Raw genomic sequence first — 17,299 nt, 5'->3', positions numbered from 1 at the left:
CTCGTTTTTTTTTTCCCCTTCCTTTTTTTTTAAGAGATGGGATCTCACTATGTTAGACAAGCTGGTCTTAAACTCCTCCTGGCCTCAAGCAGTCCTCCCACTTTGGCCTCCCAAAGTGCTGGGATTACAGGCAAGAGCCACCACACCCGACCTTACTGTATGTACTCTTAGCCAGAATGTTTTCTGGATAAAATTTATGTTTATGATATTCAACTATGTTGATGCATTCAATTCTATTTTTATAGCTCTATAGTGTTCTACAGTATGGTTATGCTACAATTTATCTATGTTCCTATGTTTGTTCATTTAAATTGTTCCCAAATTGTTCCTCTTATAAATAATGTATATGATTCCTTGAGCATATGTAGGACACATTCTCCAGGGTATACATCTAGGAGTGGAATTACTAGATTTTACAATATATGCTTTTTCAACTACACTTGCTATTACTAAATTGTTCTCCAAAGTAGTTGTACCATTTTACATACCTAACAGCAGTGTATAAAAGTTCTCACCTCTCCACATCCATTCTAACACTTAGCATTGTCATTTGTTAATTTTTGTTCATTTTTAATAAATGCATAATGATAATGTGGTTTTAATTTGTATTTTTCTGATTGCTACTGAAGGCTAACTTTTCATACACTTATTGACCAACTGTTTTTCCTCTTCTGTCAATTGCCTTTTCATATATTTTTATCTAATTTTTATAGTATTTTTAGGTTATCTGTCTTTTCTTTAATGTATAACAGTTCTTCATATATTATGGATTTGCTTGCAAATAACTTCCCTAGTCTGTGACATGTCTTTTAATCTATTTTAATGGTGTCTTTGATTAATATATATTTTAAAATTTCAATCTTCTCTTATCAAATTTTTCCTTTATGCTTTTTTTTTTTTTTTTTTGAGACAGTCTTGCTCTGTTGTCCAGGCTGGAGTGCAGTGGCGCGATCTCGGCTCACTGCAACCTCTGTCTCCAGGTTCAAGTGATTCTTCTGCCTCAGCCTCCCCAAGTAGCTGGGACTAGTCTAGTCAACTGTCTTAATGATTTTCACAATTTGATTGCAGATTATCTTGGGTGGTTGTTTATGTAATCCTCTATAAGTAATCATATTTAAAGTGTTATTATTTATCATTCTATTTTTAAATACTATCAATTGTGTATGCATGTTTTTATCTCTTCCTTTTAGATAACCAATAGTATTTACTTTTCCACCTTGCTTTTCTTGCTTAAAAATATATCTTGGAGATTACTCCGTAGTAGATTATAAAGAGATTCCTTCTTATTTTTGATAACTGTAGAGTTATCACTTGGGTGAGTATACCAGCCACCCATTGACAGGTATTTGAGTTGTTTCCAGGCTTTGCTATTTCACACAGTGCTGCAGTGAAAAGTCTTATGTATGCAGTATGCATCCTTTTTTTTTTTTTTTTTTTTTTTTTTGGTCAGCACATCTTTGGGATAGATTCCTGCAAGAGGGACTAGTGGGTCAAAGAGTAAATGCAGATATTATTTCATCGGTATTTGCCAAATTCTATTCCTTAGTTGTTGAACCATTTTTCATTCCTAACAGCAATGAATGAGAGGGACAGTTTCCCCAAGCCTCAACAACATAGCATGTTGTCAAATTTTTGAATTTTTGCTGATCTCATAGGTATAAGACAGTATCTCGCTGTAGTTTTAATTTCATTTATCTTATCATGGATGACATGGAGTATCTTTTCAACCAAGGGGCATTTGCATTTATTTTTCCTGTGTATTTGTTCATATCTCTTATTCATTTTTCTAAGGTTGTTAGTCCTTTCTCCTCTTTTTAAATAAGATTTTAATATGTTAGGGATATTTACCCTTTCTATAATATAAATTGAAAGTATTTTGCCAGTTCATCACTTATTTTTTCATATCACTGTATATTTTACCTTTCTTATTAAAATATTTGTTCTCTGGACAAAGAAGTCTATGTTGGTAGTTTTTTATTTCTTTCAATATCATGAAGTTATCTTTCCATTGACCTCTGGTTTTCACTTGTACTGGCTTTTCGCATCAGCTGTTGATCAGATTGGTGCTTTTTTGTTGGTAATCTGTCCTTTTCCTTTTGTTATATTTAAGATTTTCTCCTTGCATTTCATTTTCTACAGTTTCACTACATGTTTCTGGAGGCAGATTTCTTTTCTTTCTTTTTTTTCTTTCTTTTCTTTTTTTTTTTTTTAGACAGAGTCTCACTCTGTCACCCAGGCTGGAGTGCAGTGGTACAATCTTGGCTCACTGCAACTTTCACCCACGGGGTTCAAGCAGTTCTCCTGCCTCAGCCTCCCTAGTAGCTGGGACCACAGGCATGTGCCACCATGCCAGGCTGGTCTCGAATTCCTGACCTCAAGTACTCTGTCCACCTCGGCCTCCCAAAGTGCAGGGATTACAGGCATGAGCCACCGTGCCTGGCCTGGAGGCAAATTTCTCTTTTTATTCTTTTAGCTTCATTTGACCCTTTAGGCTTATTAAATAGTAAAATTGAATGTCTTTCATTAGTTCTCTGAAATTCTTTGACATTATCTCTTAAAATATTGCCCCTGCTCCATTTTATCTTTTTCTTTTTTATACTCCAGTTATGTGAATGTTAGACCTTACTTTATCCTCTATGTTTCTTAGTCAATATTCTGTACTTTCCCTTTTAAAAATTTTCTTTAGGTTTCATTCTGTATATTTTTCTCTGACCCAGCTTCCAGTTTACAATTTTTTTCTTCAATTTTATGTAATCCTCTGTTAAACCCATCCATTCAGCTCTTCATTTTACCTATTGTATTTTTCAATTTTATAATTTCTAGTTGGTTCTTTTTTAGTTTTACAAGGTCACCTCTTATGGTTTCTATGACTTCACTGATATTTTTAAACAAAGCATTTATATCCATGAGCATATTAGTACTGTTGTTTTACAACATCCGTCTGATAATTCTGGTATTTGGACTCTTGTAGCTCTTGTTTTTGTTGTCCACTGTTTTCCTTAGTTCTGGCTTGATTTGTCTTGAGTCTCATTTTGCATTATAGTCTTTCATAGCTTGGTAAAAAAATTAAAATTATATTTATTGATAGTTTGAGACCCAGGATGGTGTTATTTTCCTTCACAAAGGATTTTACTTTTTTTCACCTTTAAGACACCTGAGTATATTAGCAGTCTGGAACCAATATTTGAGGGTTTGGCAGGCTAGAGTAAAATCCATACCCCATGCTTCCAGGTTGCAGTCTTTGTCTCAAGCCAGAGCAAAAGATACTATATTAGGGCCTCTGTCTTTGAGGGAGATGAACACCAGTTCCTAAACTTGCATGCATCTGAGTAATCAAAAGCTTAGCTCTGTGTCTGCTGCTTCCAGTCCATTGCCAAAAAGCCTCAAAGCCAAAATGGCAGGCCTTGTGGTTCCAGGATACACAGTGGGTGATTTCCCAAGATCTCAGTGAAGCTCTGCCTCAGCTTCCTTTTAACTATCAGCAAATCCTCCTTTCCAAAGAGATGTTGTTTCACCTCTTTGAGCTCTAATTGTTGTCTTAATTCCGTACTATCTTGTTAGATTCTAATGTTTGTAAGAATGTGTGTGTCTGTGTGTGTGTTTTGTTCCACTTTTAAAATTGTCTTCAAGTGGGAGATTTGATTGAAATCATCTGCTCTGCTAGCCCTGGAATCTGGAATATGGGCTAATATCTTCATGGGGGAGACCAAAAATAAATAAACAAGTAAATACATATTATGTCAGGTGGTGATAAGTGCTATTGCGAAAACTAAGGCAGAATAAGGGAGATAGGAATGCCATGGGTGAGGGAAAAAGTTGTCAGGGAAGATCCTTCTGAAATTATGACATTTGAGTGAATAGCTATGAAAAGTGAGAGAGGTAATTGTTCTATGTAACTTTGGGGGCAGTGTGTGTGCAAGAGGGTAGGTGGCAAGAGATAAAATGATGAGGTGAGGGGGTAGCTGAGGGCAAAATTATATAGGGCCTTGCAGGTCATTACTGTTTCAGAATTTTACTGTGAGTGAAAGAAGGAGCCATTAAAAGTTTTGAGCAAAAGAATGACTTGATCTTACCTGCATTTGAAATAGATAACTCTGGCCTCTATGTTGAAAACTGATTGTAATGAGGTAAAAGAAGAAGTGGGTCCAGCTGGGAAGTTATTAAAATAATTCTGGTGAGAGAGTGAGATACGACGGAAGCATGGACCAAGATAGTAGCAACAGAGGTGGTGAAAGTGTTCAGATTTTTAATACATAGTATTTTGAAGGTAAAGTCAACAGGATTTACTGATGAACTGGATATGTGGTGTCAGAGAAAGACAGGAGATAAGGTTTTAGCCTGGGCAACTAGACGGACAGAGAAACCATTTCCTGAGATGTAGAAGACTGTATAAAGAGAAGACAACAGCAGCGACATGGGGGATGTTAGTGGAGAGTCAGGAGTTTGATTTTGGACAGGTTAATTTTAAGATTCCCTATTAGATAGATTTCAAGTGGAGATTTCAGTAGAGGCCGAGTACAAGTCTACAAGTTAGGAAAATAGGTCAGGGCTAGAATTATAAATTTGAGGCTCATTGGTATATAAATGCTTTCAAAGCTTAGGGACTGTGAATGGTGTTACCTAAGGAGTAAGTAAAGACAAAGAAATAAAAAGATTTTAGGGCTAAACTCTGCAGTGTTCTAATACTCAGCAATCAGTAGATAAGAAGGACCTGAACAGCCAGTGGCATAGAAGGAGAACGAAGAGAAAGTGATGCTTCAAGCCAAGTGAAGAAAGTGATTAAAAAATGAAGCGTGGTGTGACCGGGGGCAGTGGCTCACGCCTGTAATCCCAGCACTTTGGGAGGCCAAGGCGGGCAGATCACGAGGTCAAGAGATTAAGACCATCCTGGCTACAGTGAAACCCTGTCTCTACTAAAAATACAAAAAAAAAATTAGCCGGGCGTGGTGGCAGGCACCTGTAGTCCCAGCTACTTGGGAGGCTGAGGCAGGAGAATGGTGTGAACCCAGGAGGCGGAGCTTTCAGTGAGCCGAGATCGTGCCACTGCACTCCAGCCTGGGCGATAGTGCGAGAGACTCCATCTCAAAGAAAAGGGAAGGGAAGGGGAGGGGACAGGACGGGAGGGGAGGGGAGGGGAGAGGGTGTTGTCAACCAACAGTTGCTGAAAGTGCAAGGAAAGCCATGGATTGAGCAATAGTGAGGCCAAATTTTAGAAAAGTAAATCTAAGGAATAAACAGCATTCGAAAACATTGGCATTAAAATGACATTTGTTCTTTTGAGTAAAATTTAAGAAAAAGAATTCTAATGGGACCCTCTGGGCAACAGCAAATAACAGCCTTCTTTGGTATCAACTTGGTAGACAGAAGTATCTCCCCACCCCTGCCGTGAAAAATGCTCAACAGTTTGTCACTTTATTTGCAGTATTATTTCTTTAGTCTCAGAAATAGCTTTGTACCCTTTGACTTCTAGATTCTTTTTTATTTTTCATTTTTTCATATTTCATCAAATACTTTCATATATGATGATATGGTGGCAGGTGGGTATTAGGTAACTTTTGAGCTCTTTTACAAAACAAAAGAAACATTTGGAATCTTCAAAGAATACAAACAAGCTTGCATGTCTACAAATTCTGAAACATTTTCCCAAATAATAACACATTAATAAAACCTTAAGTACTTTAATTATTTCTAAATTATATATATATATATCCAATTAGTTCTTTCAGTCTTTGTTTTAAACATAATTTATTTTCTCCACAGAAAACATTTATTTTTTAGTTATCATACAGAATGGGAAATTCAATTTTCTTTCATCAAAATGATTTCCTGATGTCGTTCAATTTAAAAATTTTAATGTGACATTAAATATGTTTAAACTACTTAGGATAGTTAAAATTAGAAATTGTTTCATTTTTATTTTTTATTTTTTTAAATAAGAAGAAGCATTTTATGGTGTGAATATTTTTGAGTGCATTCATATGAACATAGAAAAAATGTAAACATTAAATTGCCATTTCTTGTTTTAAGGAAGGAATGATAGTGGGAATGAGAGTCATGGGAAAGGAGAACATTGTTGGTTTTTCTTTTTTATAACTTTTATTTTAGGTTTTGGGGTACATGTGAAGGTTTGTTATATAGGTAAACATGTCACAGGGGTTTGTTGTACAAATAATTTCATCACCCATGTATTAAGCTATTACCCAATAGTTATTTTTTCTGCTCTTCTCCCTCCTCCCACCCTTCACTCTCAGGTAGACTACAGTGTACAGCATCTGTTGTTCCCTTCTTTGTGTTCATAAATTCTCATCGTTTAGCTACCACTTGTAAGTGAGAACATGCAGTATTTGGTTTTCTGTTGCTGCATTAGTTTCCTAAGGATAATAGCCTCTGGCTCCATCCATGTTCCTGCAAAAAACATGATCTTGTTCTTTTCTATGGCAGCATAGTATTTCATGGTGTATATGTACCGCATTTTCTTTATTCAATCTGTCATTGATGGGCATTTAGATTGATTCCATGTCTTTGTTATTGTGCATATTCCTGCAATGAACATTCATGTGCATGTGTCTTTATAGTAGAACGATTTATATTTCTTTGGGTACATACCCAGTAATGGGATAGCTGGGTCGAATGGTAGTTCTGCTGTTAGCTCTTTGAGGAATCACCACACTGCTTTCCACAATTTAAACTCCCACCAACAGTGTATAAGTGTTCCCTTTTCTCTGCAACCTTGCCAGCATGTTATTTTTTGACTTTTTATTATAGCCATTCTGACTGGTGTGAGATGCTATTTCATTGTGGTTTTAATGAGCATTTCTCTAATGAATGGTGATATTGAGCTTTTTTCATATGCTTGCTGGCTGCATGTATGTCTTCTTTTGAAAAGTGTCTGTTCATGTCTTTTGCCCACTTTTTAATGGGGTTGTTTGTTTTTCTCTTGTAAATTTGTTTAAGTTTCTTATAGATGATGAATAGTAGACTTTTGTCACATGCATAGTTTGCAGATATTTTCTGCCATTCTGTAGATTGTGTGTTTACTCTGTGGATAGTTTCTCTTACTGTGCAGAAGCTCTTAATTAGATCCCATTTGTCAATTTTTACTTTAGTTGTGTTTGCTTTTGGTGTCTTTGTCATGAAATCTTTGCCAGTTCCTATGTCCAGGATGGTATTGCCTAGGTTGTCTTCTAGGGTTTTTACAGTTTTGGGTTTTACATTTAAGTCTTTAATCCATTTTCGGTTGATTTTCCATGAAGCAAAATAATACTTGCTTCATGGGATCATTACGATTTTATAGGGCCAAGCATTGAGTAGGTGCTGAATAAAAGAAAAGTATTCATCATCACCTCGTTATCATCATCATTGTTCAATGATCTCCAAAATAAAGTAGTTAAAAAAGATAAGCTAGGGTAAGCACTATCATTACCAAAGGTTAGGATTTGGTTTTACAGGAAATATATTTATTTATATTAAGAGTTTAACAATAAAACCCACGAACGGGAAAAGGAGAGAAGATTCATTGCATTCCCTGTACTGGATAACAGGTATTTTACACACATCTTTTAGTTAAACCTGACAAACCTTTCTTTAGTTAAATCCCAGAAAGGAGGTAGTATATGCCCATTTTATAGATGGAAATTGAATCTCAGAAGGACTAAGTGATTTGGCCAAGATCACATAGCTGTTAACTGGTAGAAGTGAATCAGCTTCACTTCTTTTGACTCCAAATTTCATACTAAACTTCAAACTTACAGTCACTTTGGAGGCTATTGAAATTGGACCACCCACTCTCATCTAGTCTAGATCTAAATCCAAAGCTTGTGGGTGGCATAGGCTTTCACAGCCCTCAGGTTTTCTTGTTTGGTTGGTTGGCTGGTTTTTGGAGATGGAGTCTTGCTCTGTTGCCTAGGCTGGACTGGAGTGCAGTAGCTCAATATAGGCTCACTGCAACTTCCGCCTCCCAGGTTCAAGCAATTCTCCTGCCTCAGCCTCCCAAGTAGCTGGGACTACAGGCACCCACCACCATGCCTGGCTAATTTTTTTTTTTTTTTTTTTTTTTTGTATTTAGTAGAGCCAGGGTTTCACCATGTTGCCCAGGCTGGTCTCAAACTCCTGAGCTCAGGGTATCCTCCTGCCTTGGTCTCCCAAAGTGCTGGGATTACAGGCATAAGCCACCATGCCTGGCTGTAGCCCTCAGCTTTTATTCACTCTTTCATCCACATCCTAACCACACCAAAGGAACCCCATAATTTGGAGGGCTAGTGACCACTCCTGCTGCCTGCACAGAGCTCAGCTGTGCCAGCCCTTCTCTGCATGGAGTTGGAACATTCCTTTCCCTGGACAGTTCCCTTCCTTAGCTGGCAAATTAGATGGAGCTGGGCCTGGGCCGACTGTACCTCCTGTGTTCCCACGGATGCAGTCACGCTCATTTCCAGTCAACCTTGGGTTGAAGAAGTTGCCTGACTCAGCGAGTCTGGCATTTCCTCCTACACAGTTCTTTCCAGCTTGTTGGCAATGGTATCCAGGAGTGGCTGGAGAATTCTGATAACAGCTTACTGGTTGGATTCCAGGGGAGTAGCTCTGGTTCTGCTGAAGACTCATTGGAAGGTGGAGAATTACTGCCAAAGGAAGTTAATGATGACCACTCCAGAAACTTTGACTACCTCTGTGGATGCCTTCACAACTATTTAAAGCATCACCCTGGAGCTGAGACACCAGAAAATGAAACAAACCCCATAAATAGAAATTAACAATCAGTCTGTGACCCACTTAAGTAGATGTTACATCTCCTGCCAAAGGCCTGCCAGACAGTGTACCCTGAGTTAATGGCTTGGTGCCTTCGTTTTCATCACTCTCGTGTGGAAATTAAACAATTGTCTCCTAATTCCCTTGCAGGACCGTGCCCTCTTCTTTTCTGACCTCCATTCATGGTAGCTTTTTTTTTTTTTTTTTTTTAACTACGGAACTACTTCATAAAACACAGCGGGCCAGGCACGGTGGCTCGCGCCTGTAATCCTAGCACTTTAGGAGGCTGAGGCGGGCGAATCACGAGGTCAGGAGATCGAGACCATCCTGGCTAACACGGTGAAACCTTGTCTGTACTAAAAATACAAAAAATTAGTCAGGCGTGGTGGTGGGCACCTGTAGTCCCAGCTACTCGGGAGGCTGAGGCAGGAGAATGGCGTGAACCAGGGAGGCAGAGCTTGCAGTGAGCCGAGATCGCGCCACTACACTGCAGCCTGGACTACAGAGCGAGACTCCATCTCAAAATAAATAAATAAATAAAAACAAAACATAAAACACAGCCAGTACAGAACTGCAAAAGGTGTCTGACTCAAGCAATTGTGGGTATTGGCATGTAAAAGTTATACTTACCATGCAATATCAAAGTCGTGAAACTCGAGTGAAGACATTATGTTTTTCTGTATTCTGTGAGCAATATTTGGCACACTCAGGGATTCACAAATCCTCTTTCAAGACCTTCCAAGATTGAGATTTAATTAACTTTTTATAGTTACATCTCTTTTATTATTTAACCTATGGTCTTGTCTAGCACTGTCTAATAGAAATGTAGTGTGAGGCACATGTCATTTTAAAGTTTCTAGTAGCTACCTTAAAAACATTACGTAAATTAATTTTAATAATACACATTAACCCAATCTATCCAAAATATTAAACATGTAATCAATATAAAAAATTATTAATGAGATGTTACATTCTTTCATACTAAGTCTTCAAAATCTGGCTATAAGAGGTACACTTACAGCACTTCTTAATTGGAACTAGCTGTTTCAAGTGATCAATAGTCTCATTTAATCAGTGGTTACCTTATTAGACAGTACAGCTCTATTCAAATATGTTGAAATTAAAAATAAATAGGCAAGTAGTGTTATTAAATGAATAACTTCTCCAGAGGAAAGTAAACAGAGCGATTTAAGATATTGTTTCTGTTGCATACATTTTGCTTCCTAATAAGACATGTAAAGATTCAATAGTAGCTGCTGGTGCACGAAATAGATAACTTAGAGGTGAAGAGCCTGGCTTTGAGCCAGACAGACCAACCACTAAAATTGTGGCCCTGCTCAGGCCAGGCACAGTGGCTCACGCCTGTAATCCCAGCACTTTGGGAGGCTGAGGCCGATGAATCACAAGGTCAGGAGTTCGAGATCAGCCTGGCCAACATGGTGAAACCCCGCCTCTACTAAAAATACTGAACTGTATTTTAAAAGGATTCAATACAATTAGCTGGGCATGGTGGCAGGCACCTGTAATCCCAGCTACTTGGGAGGCTAAGGCAGGAGAATAGCTTGAATCTGGGAGGCGGAGGTTGCAGTGAGTGGAAATCACGCCGTTGTACTCCAACCTGGGTGACAAGAGTGAGACTTCGTCTCAAAGAAAAAAAAAAAATTGGCCCTGCTCATTATTAGCTTGTGATCTTGACAAATTACTTTTCTAAGTCTCAGTTGCTTCTTCTATAAACAATTCACCCCACTTGGGTCTGATATTGAGGGAAGTAGAAAGTGAATGAGGAAGATGCCCAAATTGTGGAATGTCTTTAAGGCATAGAGCTTTATAAACTAAGTGTGCTGCCAAGAGAAGGATTATTTAAATGAACTGGTGAGAATGACAAGTGGAATGGGAAAAGAATGGAAGGGTACATAAAGGATGCATTACTTCCGAGATCCTTTCTCACTCTGATGTTTTATAATTTCATATTTTATATCAACTTAAAATGGATAATTTTGAAGTGCTTTGTAAATGTTTATTGTTTTAAAGTAACTATTCAACCTTAAATTTTGTCTGTGTTACAAATTTAGGAGGTGTAAATTTTAAGTGCCTATGCCTGATGAGGGGCAGTTGCAAGTTTCTAGGATTCAAATAAAAGAAGATCCTTACTTATTTGCAGGTAGTTCACAGAGTGACCCAGAACACTGGCTTTGGATTCTGAAATATCCAAGTTCTTGTTCAGCTCTCCCAGTTTTGGAATTGTCACTTTGGGTAAGTCTCATAAACTCTGTACATATCATCTGCATGATGGAGATAATAATAGTACCTATCACGCAAGATTGGTGAAATAATTTGCTTAGATGATGTGCAAAGCTCCCGTAAAATTTTCCATACATTTTAGTGGTTATATCTTGTTACTTTACAGTTCTGATCATTCTAATGCAGCCATTCCCATTTAGTAAAATCTTCGGAATGGCTTCTTCATGATGGTGGGAAATTTCCCTTTTACCAACAGCCAAATAAATGGCTACATGAAATAATATTTCTTCCATCTTCACAGGGCTCCCTCCTAAAACAGCCACTTAGGAACAAGAGCCACTGAAAAGTGATGGATGTCCTCCCGTGACAACCCATAGCAGGAACTAGCTTGTGTAGCAGTGACACTGCAAACTAAGGAACCAGAAGCCAGATACATGCATCCCTTGCCAGGGGGCTCCCAGTGGAGTCTTGTAGACTATGTTACAGTGTGCCGTGGCTCCAATTCAATTCTAAGCTCTAGTTGTGTGACTAAAAGCCTAAAGGAGAAAAAGGAAAACAAACCTCAAAGTCCTGCCTGCTTCTGTCTTCTGGCAAGAAACTATGGCTATACATCCAGGAGGGCTGGAAGGGCTGAGTGGCATTATCATTTTGTAACTCTCTTACTCACCAAAAACACAGGAGAGGTTTTCAAATGAATGTATATTCATGAGGAATATTTTTTAAAGACAGTAGAAAGAATTTTTTTAAAAAGCAGCATCATCACAAGGCCTATTGCTTATCTCTGTTCAGCAACACACATTTAGGGGTCATGTCAGAAAATGGTATATGCTCATAGGATCTGCCTTCCTTTAGGTCACACCTTTACATCATCTGCTTATTCTGGAAACAATATTGTTCATTCCCATGGGCTGCTTAAGATTTCTAAGATATCACACTGGCCAGAATACTTTGATAAGTTCCATTGCTCAGTATCCTGGATTTTTGACTGGTCAAGCCCCATCCAAGGAACTGCAGCACAAAATAGATAACTTAGAGGTCAAGAGCCTGGCTTTGAGCCAAAGAGACCAGTAATTAGAATTTTGGCCCTGCTCGTTACTACCTTGTGATTTTGACAAATTACTTTTCTTTCTAAGCCTCAGTTTCTTCTTCTATAAACAAAGGCCAGAAAGATACCTACTTCATAGGATTGTTACTAGGATCAAATGAGAATGCCTATAAAGTGCTTAGCATAGTGCCTGGCACATCATAAGATTTCAATAAACGTTAAATGCTTTCCCATGCAAAACTGGTGGAAATGTCTTTTTTGTTTCCAGGTCCTCTGTTCCTCTAGAAAATTGTCAAGTGATAAGAGTCTATCCAGTACCAACAAGCTACACAACCAGAGCAAGACTGAAACAAGTCCATTTACCTGGCTCCACAAAAAGCTCCTGTAGAATAAAAATACCTGTGACTAAAGAAGCATGGAATGTTAGTATGGGAAGGGCCTTTAGAGACCATTTAGTCCAATCTTTTATTTTCCAAAAAATAAGAATAAACAAAACTTCTGAGAGATAAAGAAACTTGATCCGTATGAAGAGCTAGTTAGAGGTAGGGCCATGGTTCAAATCCAGATTTTTTGACCCTTAATCCTGTGACCTGATGAGCTCAATTGCTTTGGTAGTTAGAACAGGTGAAATGGCAGGGCATGAATGACCAAGGGGAAAGCCTCCTAAATGTCTAAGTCATCTCATTAAGCACTAATTTGTGATTCCATGATTGTATTACAATATACTCTCTCAATAGCAAACAGAGAGCAAGTGCTTACAAGATGCCACCTTAAAAGAAACCCTCCACTTCATAGGCCCTGCAAACCATCATCATCATGGTGAGTTTGCCTAAACACATTTGATATCGAACCATAATGTGTGAAACAATTCATCAAATGCTTGCAACCATATGCCAAGGAATTGGGGGGAAATCATAGAAATCTATACTGTGAACTGTAAGCCAACGACATTTATGGCAAGTGAAATGTCATGCTAGACAGTCTCTACAATGACACCCAATAATCCCTACTTCCTGGTATTCATATCATTGAGTAATCTCCTCCCCTTGAGTTTGGGCTGGATGTATGCACTTGCTTCTAACAAATAGAATACAGCAGAAGTGATAGGATGTCAATTGTGAGATCAGGTTATAAAAAGACTGTGGCTTCCACATTTGGCACTCTTTTTCACTCTCCTTTAGTTTGCCTATTTGGGGGAAACCATCTGCCATGTCATAAAGTAGCCCCATGGATAAGCACATGTGAGTAAGGTTGGAAGCAGACCTTCTGAGGCCTGCCTATAACCATGTGAGTGAGATCAGAAGCAGTGTTTTCAGCCCCAGTCAAGTCTTGAGATGACTGATAGTTTGACTGCAACCTTGTGAGATACCTTAGGCCAAATGGTACCCAGCTAAGCTGCTCCCAGATGCATTACCCATAGAAATTATGATATAATAAATTTTAGGGCAACTTGCAATAGATAACACAAAATGCAGATAGGATTGGGGTATAGCAACCCTGAGCACAGGGCTTGATGTCGTGGTCCCCCCAAAAGCAAATATTTTTGTTCTTATTATGGACAGTCCAGAAAAACAGTATTCATTTTCTGTGAGACTTCTCCAAGGTTCTACAAAAATCAAATAAATATACTTGTGGATGATCTCAGTGCTATTATCTGGATTGTGAAAGTGGGAAAGTTCAGTTTATTGCTATCCTTGGTGCCTGGCAAATCTTGGCTCTCTATAAATATTCTTGAATGAATGAATGAATGAATGATATCTCCCAATGGCATAACTGGTTCTGCACCACTCTTATGGGAATCCTATTTTTAAAATATCTTCCATTATGTCCTCTGTAATTTCTTAGTAATTCAGGTGTTATTTTTCTTTCCCTTGTGTCCCATCTGCTTTAAAGGTAAGCCAAGAGTCATTTTGCTCTAGTGAAGGAAGGGATGGGTGCTATCTTGAAAAGAAATCTTCTTTTTTAGTTCCATAGCAAGACAGAGTTGAAAGCCAGATACTGACGAGAGAGAACATTTTTAAAATAAATTCCCAAATCTCCTTTTTTATGTATAAGTCGTGCATATCTGTATGAAAATGCAGTTTTCCACGGCCAGACTGCTGTTCTAAGTGGGTCCCTGATCCCATTTCTCCTCACTGGGCAGGACGTCCAGGCTGGAGCCTCCAGCTACCCCCACTGGTGTTTTCTGGCTGATGGAGGTTTCATACCTCCCTGGGATGGAGCTCCCAGCAGGAGGGTGGACCGCCATCTTTGCTGTTTGGGACTTAGCTGTCTCACCCTTTGGGCTTTGGAGAATCCAGGGCATCTGGGGACTGAAGCAGATCCCCAGCACAGCACAGCTGCTCTATGAAAACATAGCCAGACCTGCTGGTCCCCAATACCATTCCTTCTCACTGGAAGGGACCTCCCAATGGGGTCTCCAGCCACCTCCTACAGGTGTCTTCCAGCCAGCAGCAGGTCTGAACCTCTCTGGGAGGGAGCTCCCAAGGGGAGAGGAAGGCTGCCATCTTTGCTGTTTCACAGCCTTCACTGTTGATACCCCTAGGTACCAGAAAAGCCAAGGTGACTAGGGATTGGTATGGACTGCTGGCATACTGCAGCACCCCTATGGAAAAGTGGCCTGTTCCTGTACCTCCTCACCAGGCAGGTCCTCTAGGCATGGGCCTCCAGCCACCCCCTGCTGGGGCTATTGAGCCAGTAGCAGCTCTGCAACTCCCTGGGCAGAGCCCACAGGGGTAACTGAAAGCTCTCTGCCACCACCTCTGCAGTGGATGTGCCCTTGCTACTCTTGGACTAGCAAAGGGGCAAAGACCCTAAGTGCCTCACCCATACCTCCAACAAGCTGCAATCGACCCAAGGAGAGGAGGCAGGTATATTTTCCCTGAATCCCACTCTGCTTGTCACCAGACAGGGAACTCCTGGCTTGAGCCCACAGCACAGACCCTCCATCATGGGCTGATTGCACTGAGCAATTGCTAACCTGTATCTCCCTGGGGTAGAGCCCCCAGGAAACAAGAAAAAGACCCTTGGCCACAACCACTACTAAGGTCCCTTCCTCTACTGCCTGCAACTTGGGGGAGCAATGTAAACTCTAAGATAACCCCAGAGCTGCAGTGGGCAGCCTAGGAGTGCCAAGCCATGATTTACATCCAGCACTCAAGGGAGAGAGGAGCCCGCTTTCAGAGCATTCAGAGGGAACACAGCTGCAACTGTGAGGAAAGACAGGGAAGCCACAAAACTGAGCAAGTCTATCAACTGACCAATATGTCTAAACACCACCAAATGGATCACATCCAAAGCTTCAACACCAAAAATAACCCACTAACACTGTAAAACCAAAGACAAGAAGTCAGCTTCAAATAAAGACCATGCACAAAACCTTGGCCTTGTAAAAAAAAAAAACTAGAAAAGAAGTCAATTGACTGTACTTAATCTACACTGCAGTTAAAGGAACAAGAATTCCAGTACCAACACAAGAATTCCAATAACTCAAATGGACAGTGTCATGTGTCCTCCAAATGACTGCACCAGTTCTCCAACAAGAGTTCTTAACCAGGCTGACCTGGCTGAAATGACAAAAATAGAATTAAGAATATGGATAGGAAAGATCATTGAGATTTAGAAGAATGGAAAAACCGAATACAGGGTAACTAAGAATCACAATAAAACAATGCAGGAGCTGAAGGACAAAATAGCCAGTATAAAAAGGAACCTAACAGCTCTAACAGAGCTGGAAAACACAAACAAGAATTTCACAATGCAATTACAAGTATTAACAGCAGAATTGACCAAGCTGAGGAAAGAATTCTTAAAGAAAAAAATATTCAACCAAGAATTTCATATCCAGTGAAACTAAGCTTTCTAAGAAGAGGAGAAATAAGATCCTTTTCAGATAAACAAATGTTGAGGGAGTTCATTACTACCAGACCTGCCTTACAAGAGGTCTTGAAAGGAGCACCAAATATAGAAAGGAAAGATTGCTACCAAATAATACAAAAGCACTCTTAAATACACAGACCAGTGACACTATAAAGTAACCACACAAACAAGCCAGCATAATAACCAGCTAACAACACAATGACAGGATCAAATCCACACATATTAATACTAACCTTTAATGTAAATGGGCTAAATGCCCCACTTAAAAGGCGCAGAGTGGCAAGCTCGATAAAAAAGCAAAACCCAGTGGTATACTGTCTTCAAGAGACCCATCTCGCATGTAAAGACACACATAGACTCAAAATAAAGGGATGGAGGAAAATCTACCAAGCAAATGGAAAACAGATAAAAGCAGGGTTGCAATCCTAATTTCAGACAAAACAGAATTTAACCCAACAAAGATCATAAAAGACTAAGAAGGGCATTATATAATGATAAAGGGTTCAATTCAACAAGAAGACCTAATTATTCTAAATATATATGCACACAACATAGGAGCACCCAGATTTATAAAGCAAATTCTTAGAGACCTACAAAGAGACTTAGACTCCCACACAATAATAGTGGGAGACTTCAACACTCCACTGACAGTATTAGACAGATCATCAATGCAGAAAATTAACAAAGATATTCAGGACCTAAACTAAACATTGGACCAAATGGATCTGATAGATCTCTATGGAACTCTCCACCCCAAACCAACAGAATATACATTCTTCTCATCGTCACAATACTCTAAAATTGACCACATAATTGGACATAAAACAATCCTCAGCAAATGCAAAAGAACCAAAATCATACCAAACATACTCTTGGACCACAGCACAATAAAAATAGAAGCCAAGATTAAGAAAATCACTTAAAGCCATGCAATTACATGGAAATTAAACAACATGCTCCTAAATGACTTTTGGGTAAATGAAATTAAGGTGGAAATCAATAAGCTCTTTGAAACTAATGAGAACAAAGATACAACATACCAAAATCTCTGGGACACAGCTAAAGCAGTGTTAACAGGGAAATTCATAGCAATAAATGTCCACATCAAAAAGTTAGAAAAATCTCAAATTAACAACTAAATATCCCAACTGAAAGAATTAAAGCAGCAAGGACAAATCAACCCCAAAGCTAGAAGAAGACAAGAAATAACCAAAATCCGAGCTGAACTAAAGGAAATTGAAACACGAGAAACCGTCCAAAAGATCAATGAATCCAAGAATTGCTTTTTTGAAAAAATAAGGTCAGCCACTAGTTAGATTAATAAAGAAGAAAAGAAAGAAGATCTAAAGAAACATAATGAGAAATGATGAAAGGGTTGTTACCGCTGAACCC

At 39.0% G+C, this 17,299-nt stretch overlaps 1 long non-coding RNA gene across 1 annotated transcript in view; it reads right to left on the bottom strand.

The window, feature by feature from the left end:
* LOC134807673 (uncharacterized) overlaps positions 1 to 17,299 on the bottom strand; it is a 101,544-nt gene that overhangs the window by 32,490 nt on the left and 51,755 nt on the right. The gene's annotated exons all lie outside the window — the stretch shown is intronic.

The sequence above is a fragment of the Pan troglodytes genome, chromosome 11 (assembly GCF_028858775.2).
Source record: "Pan troglodytes isolate AG18354 chromosome 11, NHGRI_mPanTro3-v2.0_pri, whole genome shotgun sequence".
Taxonomy (NCBI): Eukaryota; Metazoa; Chordata; class Mammalia; order Primates; family Hominidae; genus Pan; species Pan troglodytes.
Note: the sequence above shows the minus strand (reverse complement) of the source record. Positions and strands in the feature narration are given on the sequence as shown.